Below are 10,141 nucleotides of genomic sequence, written 5' to 3'. Positions count from 1 at the left end.
TAAGGGAGGTAAAAAAGGCAAAAAAACGCCATGGTGGCGAAGTAAACACAGTATTGCAAGTAAAACACTGGAATGGTTGATTTGTAGTGGAATAATGTGCAAAGTAGAGATAGAAATAATGGGGTGCAAAGGAGCAAAAAACATAAATAAATACAGTAGGGAAACAGGTAGTTGTTTGGGCTAAATTTGAGATAGGCTTTCTTTCTCTCGGAGGAGGACCATGCCCCAGGACTACATGACATGATGACTTCTTGCTGTCCCCAGTCCACCTGACCGTGCTGCTGCTCCAGTTTCAACTGTTCTGCCTTATTATTATTCGACCATGCTGGTCATTTATGAACATTTGAACATCTTGGCCATGTTCTGTTATAATCTCCACCCGGCACAGCCAGAAGAGGACTGGCCACCCCACATAGCCTGGTTCCTCTCTAGGTTTCTTCCTAGGTTTTGGCCTTTCTAGGGAGTTTTTCCTAGCCACCGTTCTACACCTGCATTGCTTGCTGCTTGGGGTTTTAGGCTGGGTTTCTGTACAGCACTTTGAGATATCAGCTGATGTACGAAGGGCTATATAAATACATTTTATTTTATTTTATTTTATTTGCTATGTACAGGTGAAGTAATATGTGAGCTGCTCTGGCAGCTGGTTCATAAAGCTAGTGAGGGAGAAAAGGGTTTCCAGTTTCAGAGATTGTTTTGTTCGTTCCAGTCATTGGCAGCAGAGAACTGGAAGGAGAGGCGGCCAAAGGAAGAATTGGTTTTGGGGGTGACCAGAGAGATATACCTGCTGGAACGTGTGCTACACGTGGGTGCTGCTATGGTGACCAGCGAGCTGAGATAAGGGGGGACTTTACCTAGCAGGGTCTTGTAGATGACCTGGAGCCAGTGGGTTTGGTGATGAATATGAAGTGAGGGCCAGCCAACGAGAGTGTACAGGTCGCAGTGGTGGGTAGTATATGGGGCTTTGGTGACAAAACAGATGTCACTGTGATAGACTGCATCCAATTTATTGAGTAGGGTATTGGAGGCTATTTTGTAAATGACATCGCCGAAGTCGAGGATTGGTAGGATGGTCAGTTTTACAAGGGTATGTTTGGCAGCATGAGTGAGTCCGGAAGGAGAGTTTACAGTCTAACCAGACACCTAGGTATTTGTAGTTGTCCACATATTCTAAGTCAGAGCCGTCCAGAGTAGTGATGTTGGACAGGCGGGCAGGTGCAGACAGCAATCGGTTGAAGAGCATCCATTTAGTTTTACTTGTATTTAAGAGCAATTTGAGGCCATGGAAGGAGAATTATATGACATTGAAGCTCGCCTGTAGGGTTATTAACACAGTGTCCAAAGAAGGGCCAGAAGTATACAGAATGGTGTCGTCTGCATAGAGGTGGATCAGAGACTCACCAGCAGCAAGAGCGACATCATTGATGTATACAGAGAAGATAGTCGGTCCAAGATTTGAACCCTGTGGCACCCCCATAGAGACTGCCAGAGGCCCAGACAGCAGATCCTCCGATTTGACACACTGAACTCTATCGGAGAAGTAGTTGGTGAACCAGGCGAGGCAATCATTTGAGAAACCAAGGCTGTCGAGTCTGCCGATGAGGATGTGGTGATTGACAGAGTCGAAAGCCTTGGCCAGGTCAATGAAAACGGCTGCACAGTATTGTTTCTTATCGATGGCGGTTATGATATCGTTTAGGACCTTGAGCGTGGCTGAGGTGCACCCATGACCAGCTCTGAAGGTATGGTGGGACTCCAAATAACGGATTTATCGGTGGGGACAGTGTTTCCTAACTTCAGTACAGTGGGCAGCTGGGAGGAGGTGTTCTTATTCTTCATGGACTTTACAGTGTTCCAGAACTTTTTTGAGTTAGTGTTGCAGAAGAAGATTTCTGCTTGACAAAGCTAGCCTTGGCTTTTCTAACTGCCTGTGTATATTGGTTTCCAGCTTCCCTGAAACATTTCATATCACGGGGGCTGTTCGATGCTAATGCAGAATGCCATAGGATGTTTTTGTGTTGGTTAAGGGCAGTCAGGTCTGGAGAGAACCAAGGGCTATGTCTGTTCCTGGTTCTAAATTTCTTGAATGGGGCATGCTTATTTAAGATGGTGAGGAAGGCATTTTTTTTTGAATAACCAAGCATTTTTTACTGATGGGATGAGATCAATATCCTTCCCCGGCCAGGTCAATTAGAAAGGCCTGCTCGCTGAAGTGTTTCAGGGAGCGTTTGACAGTGATGAGTGGAGGTCATTTGATCACTGACCCATTACCGATGCAGGCAATGAGGCAGTGATTGTTGAGATCTTGGTTGAAAACAGCAGAGGTGTATTTAGAGGGCAAGTTGGTTAGGATGATATCTATGAGGGTGCCCGTGTTTAATGCTTTGGGGAGGTACCTGGTAGGTTCATTGATAATTTGTGTGAGATTGAGGGCATCAAGCTTAGATTGTAGGATGGCTGGGGTGTTAATCATTTTCCAGTTTAGGTCGCAATCAGTTCACATATGGTGTCCAGAGCACAGCTGGGGGCAGAGGGTGGTCTATAGCAGGCGGCAACCGTGAGAGACTTGTTTTTAGAGAGGTGGATTTTTAAAAGTCGCAGTTCAAATTGTTTGCGTACAGACCTGGATAGTAGGACAGAACTCTGCAGGCTGTCTTTGCAGTAGATTGCAACACCGCCCCCTTTGGCCGTTCTATCTTGTCTGAAAATTTTGTAGTTAACCTCTTGCTCCTACCTGGCACGCAGGTGTCCCATCTAGAGCTCTGGAAATGCAAATGCGCTACGCTAAATGCTAATAGTATTAGTTAAAACTCAAACGTTCATTAAAATACACATGCAGGGTATTGAACTAAAGCTACACTCGTTGTGAATCCAGGCAACAAGTCAGATTTTTAAAATGCTTTTTGGCAAAAGCATGAGAAGCTATTATCTGATAGCATGTAACACCCCAAAAGACCCGCAGGGGACGTAAACAAAATAATTAGCATAGTTGTCGCTACACAAACCGCACAAATAAAATATAAAACATTCATTACCTTTGACCATCTTCTTTGTTGGCACTCCTAGATGTCCCATAATCACTATTGGGTCTTTTTTTCGATTAAATCGGTCCATATATAGCCTAGATATCGATCTATGAAGACTGTGTGATAAACGGAAAAAAAATAGCGTTTCATAACGTAACGTCATTTTTTTAAATTCAAAAAGTCGACGATAAACTTTCACAAAACACTTTGAAATACTTTTGTAATGCAACTTTAGGTATTATTAAACGTTAATAAGCGATCAAATTGATCACGAGGCGAAGTATACTCTTTAGCTGTCCGTCTGGAAAAAATGTCCGTGTAACTCTCAACCAAAATACCCGGTCGGAGACCGGAGGGAATCGGTTCCCTTGATTCGGTTTGACCAAGAATCAAAGCCGAATCAAATGACAAGACTCTAGACATTGTGTGGAAGCTGTAGGCACTGCAACCTCGGCCTCATGTAATTCGGTACACTTTGAACAATTCCTGGAAGTAGCGCAAGGATATTTATTTCCATTTTCAGTGATCAGATTTTTTTGCACTTTTCGATGAAACGCACGTTCTGTTATAGTCACAGCCGTGATTTAACCAGTTTTATAAACGTCTGAGTGTTTTCTATCCACACATACTAATCATAAGCATATACTATATTCCTGGCCTGAGTAGCATGGCGCTGAAATGTTGCACGATTTTTAACAGAATGTTCGAAAAAGTAGAGGGTCGACTGAAGAGGTTAAGGATGAAAGAATTAAGTTAAGGATTTAGTTAAGGATTTCAGAATTTTTGGTGGTCTTCCTAAGCCAGGATTCAGACATGGCTAGAACATCCGGGTTGGCAGAATGTGCTAAAGCAGTGAATAAAACAAACTTAGGGAGGAGGCTTCTAATGTTAACATGCATGAAACCAAGGCAATTATGGTTACAGAAGTCATTAAAAAAGAGCTCCTGGGGAATAGAAGTGGAGCTAGGCACTGCAGGGCCTGGATTCACCTCTACATCGCCAGAGGAGCAGAGGAGGAGTAGGATAAGGGTACGGCTAAAAACTATGAGAATTGGTCGTCTAGAACAGAGAGTAAAAGGACGTTTCTGGGGGCGATAAAATAGCTTCAAGTTATAATGTACAGACAAAGGTATGGTAGGATGTGAATACAGTGGAGGTAAACCTAGGTATTGAGTGATGATGAAAGAGATATTGTCTCTAGAAACATCACTGAAACCAGGTGATGTCATCATCGCATGTGTGGGTGGTGGAACTGAAAGGTTGGATAAGGTATAGTGAGCAGGGCTAGAGGCTCTACAGTGAAATAAGCCAATAAACACTAACCAGAACAGCAATGGACAAGGCATATTGACATTAAGGAGAGGCATGCTTTTTCGAGTGATCATAAAGGTCCAGTGAGTAGTGAGGTTGGTTGGGGTCATGGCGATTCAGACAGCTGGCCGGACCATCGGTAGCAAGCTAGCATAGGATGGTCTGTTTTTAGCCACCTCGTGCGTTTCCGTCGGTAGATTAGTGGGTTTCCGTGTGGTAGAGGGGATCAATCCAATTGGCAAAATAGATATAGTTATAGTGACCCAAGAAAAATTGTCCGAATAGACCTATTCAGATTGCAGACGATAAGACAGCTAACGTTTAGCGGGCCACAGATGTGCGTTCAGGTAACGTCGCGACCGAGGGCCCAGTTGGATAACTTCCTCGGGCAGATAACGTCGGTAGTCCAGTCGTGAAGGCCCGGTGGGGCTCCGCATTGGCAGTAAAACGGGTCCGGATAGGTGATTGTAGCCCAGGAGTGGCTGATGGAACTCTTCAGCTGGCTAGCTCCGGAATAATTTATGTTTGCTCCGGGATCGACGTAAGCCAGTAGTCACACGGATAGCAGCTAGCTAGCTGCGAGATCCAGGTGTAAATGTCCAGAGCTTGCGGTTGAAATCCGGGGATATGGAGAGAAAAATAGGTTCAGTATGTTCTGCTCTGAGTCGCGTTGTACAAAACTGCCGATAGATTTCCGAACTAAAGGATAGCTGATGATCACAAACTGTGGTTAGTTGAATACTAACGTTGGCCAGTGAACTGGCTAGCTTCTGGCTAGCTTCTGGTTAGCTTCTGGTTAGCTTCTGGCTAGCTTCTATTGTGGATTTCAGATTTGAGGTAAATAATACAGTTTTTTTGTTAGTTCTTTAATTGGTGAGGCGGGTTGCAGGAGAGTGTTTTGAAGTAGAGTTTTTGGAAAATAAAATATCTAAAAGATATGAGAAGAAAGGTGTAAATATATATATATATACGGGACATGACAAGACAAGGACAACGGACGTCTGACTGCTATGCCATCTTGGGATAATGATCACTGAAATGATTGCATAGAATGTTGTCACTAAATTAAATGGCTTGAATAAAAATCATCTCTGATGTGAAATAATAAGTGCTCTACAAACCAAATCCCATTGGCCAAGCTGTGGGAGGAGTCCTCCAATTAGAATGGCTTCTCATTAGTGGTGCAGACTAACCTGTATTCATAATGTTCAGGATAACACGATAAGGTCTTCCAGGGCCCAACTCAAACATGCCCAAAGCTGGTTGGAAAAATATTAATTTGTCCCTTTGAAGGCTAATTACGGCCTCCACAGCCGACCTTTCAACTCTGAGGTGTTGAGCAGACAATTGATCTTTTCAGCTTCAATGTGAGGCACAGACTGTGTGTGTGTGTGTGTGTGTGTGTGTGTGTGTGTGTGTGTGTGTGTGTGTGTGTGTGTGTGTGTGTGTGTGTGTGTGTGTGTGTGTGTGTGTGTGTGTGTGTGTGTGTGTGTGTGTGTGTGTGTGTGTGTGTGTGTGTGTGTGTGTGTGTGTGTGTGTGTGTGTGTTCATTGTCCCACTCCATGGTCAGTGGACCATCATGTGTAGGAGGATGCACATGGCTGCTCTGTTTTGTCCACCCACAGATTGTAAGCTCTCAGCCTTTGTGTGGGTGTTCTTTAATGCAGGAGCTTATAAATGTGCATTCATTTGTTAGTGCAAGGGTTTTGGAGAACAATTAATATCCACTTTTGGTTTCCATTTTCCTGTATGTTGCCTGATAGCTGCTCAGCTATATTCTCCTACCCTATCCTCTCTGTATTTAAAGGGGATATGGGAATGCTAGTCTAACTACTTTGCAGCAGTAGCTGCAGCAATGTGCACCAACGTGGTCTGTCCAAATGGTGGAAGGAAGGAACCTCAGGTTCTGTACCAAGGTGATCAAAGTGGGTTGATTATCACCACTATAATCATTATGTTTTTCCACAGTGGTTTTGCTGCCTAGAAAGCTATCTTAGCTGCATGCTGACTCACTCCTCTGGGAAATAGCTATTCTTCTCTCCTGCACTGCTTGATAACCCACATCCTCTCCTCTCTTTAGGGAAATGCTTTCATCATGACGCACTCTGTGTATTTGGGCTGTTTCCATTTAGATGGGTTCAGGTGTAGTTCACAAAGGCCGCCTTCAAACCATATGACTAGCTCTCATGCCTTGGACTAGAGGCCAATGTTTATGGAATATTGCATTGCCAGAGAGGTTTTCCAAGCCAAACCAGCAATGAAAGTGCAGTTTGACTATACCATCCTCTTTATTCCAGCAGACGTTCCTGTTAATAGTAACAAATGGCAAGAAAAGTCCACACAAAAGTTCACATCTGGTGTCTCACTCAGTTGTGATTTGGATGGCGTGTTTTGGAGAGAGTGCATAAGCTTTTTAAGCTGGTCTCCTTTTATGCCTGGGGCACTGAGATGAGGATTCTTCCCCTTGACCCACTTGTGATTCACCTTGATCAAGGCAGGCTGCTGGCAGGGCAGCAGGGAGAGGATAGTCTGATCTGACAGCAGAGTTCAGTGGAGCTGTGGCACCATTGCGTAACCTATGAGGAAGCAGTTCAGTAATAAATTATCCGCCTGAGACAGTCCATCTGGGAACAACATTTTTCAGCCTAACCTCCTGACGTGATTCCTGGTGGGCTTTATAAATATCCCCAGCCCATCCACAGTGTGAACTGTGTTTCACCCACACACACCCACACACAACCTCTGACTGTTTGCCTTCTCCTCTTTCTGAAAAGACAGCTTTGCTTTGTTTTCCCCCTGAGCGCTTACCTCCCACTTTCTCTAGTTAACTGTCAACGTTCAAAAGCGTAACATTCAAGGTCACATGTACACTAGCCCCTACCCAGGTTGAATCCAATCATATTGGACCTTTAGAAGATCATACCTTAAGCTAAGATCAGAAAAGATGAACACATCCCATCCAAAATGAGGGTAGAAAAACAGAAACAAATGGTAACCATTGATGGACCGAATCCAGGCCTTTTATGCCAGTATCAGTCTGTTTCAACACAGCAGAGAGATGCTTGAAAGCAATACGTTTATTTCACGAGACTCCGTTATGCAATTCCTTGTCAGATGTGCATGGCGCTCTCTGTGATCTCCGTGGCACTGTTGTTGTTCCTGATCAGATGTGTCGACGCGATACGCTGTTCCAGAAATGAACCTTAATGAAAAACAAGAGATAGGAGGAGAGGAAGTATGCAGTGCGGCTCCGAAACCTTTACCCCCAAAGATCATAGGAAGATATGGTGTTCTGCACAGATTGTTAGGAGACCTGTACGGTGTTGTGTGGCCAGCATCCAATAATAAATTACACTACTCAGTAGGTCTCATTTCAAAGCTTTTAATATTGAATTGGTCCCATTTCAGTCAGCTAGTAGTATAAAGAAAATAATTAGATATCTTGAATTTTTAAATTAACATTTATCATTTTCAAATAACTGTCAATGTTTAGTAGTAGTAGTAAATCAATGAAAAGCAATCACATTTGACAATCATGAAGCTGTAGAGTTGCTTGGCTTTCCAGGTCACCTTCAGTGTACACAAACACTACAGCCACAGTGTGTGTTTTACCACAGCTATAACCAAAGGCATTTACTTGCCCTTAACACCCTCTGAGCTCACCGGTCCTTTGACCTCTAACCCCTGCTGCTCAATATTTCTTGTTGTTTGACAGGCCAACCGAGCCGTGGAGGCGGGCCCCTTGCTGGGGGTTAGTACTGACCCTTTTATCACACAACCAACCTGCCTCTTGATGGATGAACTGGCAAGAATGCTAACAAAAAACGAACAGAGAAATTGTGGGACATATTTCAAATAAAATTGTATTTGTCTCATCCACTGAATACAACAGTGAAATGCTTACTTACAAGCCCTCAACCAACAATGCAGTTTTAAGAAAAATAAGTGTTAAGAAAGTATTTACTAAAAAAAAAAGAAGAAAAATATTAATTAAAGAGTAACAATAAAATAACAGTAACGAGGCTATATACAGGGGTACCGGTAGAGAGTCAATGTGCGGGGGAACAGGTTAGTCAAGGTAATTGAGGTAATATGTACATGTAGGTGAAATGACCATGCATAGTAATAATAACAGAGTAGCAGCAGCGTAAAAATGGGGGTGAGGGGGGCGGGGGGTCAATGCAAATAGTCCGGGTAGCCATTTGATTAGTTCATGGCTTGGGGGTAGAAGCTGTTAAGAAGCCTTTTGGACATAGACTTGGCGCTCTGGTACCACTAGCCGCGCGGGAGCAGAGAGAACAGTCTATAACTAGGGTGGCTGGAGTCTTTGGCAATATGTAGGGCCTTCCTCTGATATGGTGATGCAACCAAATTAGACATTTGTTTCTCTCATTGGAATACAATGACAGTATTGTCAGAATGTTTATTGCAGGATAATTCCATTCCTCTCTGTCCTCCTAGCACCTATCAATAGTTTATTTGCCTAGGGCTTTGCTAATGCTGCAATGCCCCAATATCAGGCTGTGAGGAACCAACGGCCAAGAAAGTCAGAGTCAGGGGATTAGATGAAGTGAGAGACGACAGAATGCTACACTGCCCAGAATTGTACATGCATTCGGCATCACTGCACTACTAGCTAAATGGACTCCAGAGCCAAAGGCCTATAACGTATTTAATAGATCATTGGAGGGGGACTCCGAGCACCTCTGTAGGAAAGTACACTCAGGCTTGCAGCTTTAAAGTGAAGCACAAAGATGGCAGATTATTACAGTTCACGTAAGAAATGCAACAATAGTTTCTGATTGCTGATGGGGAAGAAAGTTGTGAGAGAATTTAGAGGACAGTGGACCATGCCTGTCTTCGATTAAAACATATGTTTTAATGATATCAATCTAAGACAATAGATGTGCTGAATTCTTCCTCAGATCAAATCCCTTAATATTACTGAAAATGTTGTTACCCTACATATGTCTGCATCTAATTTCTTTGTTACTTCATGCCAGAATGTTCTGAGTGTACCGTTGTTCTTGGTGAGGCCAATAAGACAGTGTGACATGTACTGTAGTTCTCTCTCTATGCATCAACACCTCTACCCTATTCACACCTGCTTCCACCTGTGCCTGGTACCTCAGGCTCAAAGACTGTTTGTGTTTGTGTGTATCTTCCCAAGCCTCCCTCTGATTTATCCACCATTTGGCTAACCTTGCTCTCTTCCATCATACTTGCACTACATAGCTCCCTCATCGACCTAGTTCAGTCTCAACATGCCTCAGTCTTCTCCCTCTTCTTTAGCAACAACTATAGCCCAGTCAGGGAATGGAAAAACAGGCCCTTAACAGAGGCTCAGGTTTTCTCCCAGCAGAGCACATTCTCTCTCCCTCTGACCAGTGCGGTGAGGGTCACCTACTAATCATAATGAACGACCCTATCTTGAGCACACAGTAGGGTATTTATGGTTCGCTGGGATTCAAATGAATGTTTATGAGTCTTGTCTGGCAGCCAAAGGGTAGACACTTTCCCTGTTTTTACAGTTTTCTTATTGGTTGGCCTGGGGCTTTGTGTGTGCGCTTGCTTTGCCTTCTGCTCAGACAGAAGGCAAAGCAGCAACACAGCTCTGGGTGTTTATCTGATCACTTTATTAAAGATGCAGTCCAGGATCTTAAGCACAACAAATGTCTAACATATTGTATGAATTGGATTCATAACATATCATACAAATTGTAAGTACACAAGTGTACATTGTACATTGTGTACACATTGTACACAAAAACGGGGACCCGTCTTGTCTTGTGAGCACCACATTCAAA

The sequence above is a fragment of the Oncorhynchus gorbuscha genome, linkage group LG18, assembly GCF_021184085.1.
Source record: "Oncorhynchus gorbuscha isolate QuinsamMale2020 ecotype Even-year linkage group LG18, OgorEven_v1.0, whole genome shotgun sequence".
In the NCBI taxonomy this organism is placed as follows: Eukaryota; Metazoa; Chordata; class Actinopteri; order Salmoniformes; family Salmonidae; genus Oncorhynchus; species Oncorhynchus gorbuscha.
Note: the sequence above shows the minus strand (reverse complement) of the source record.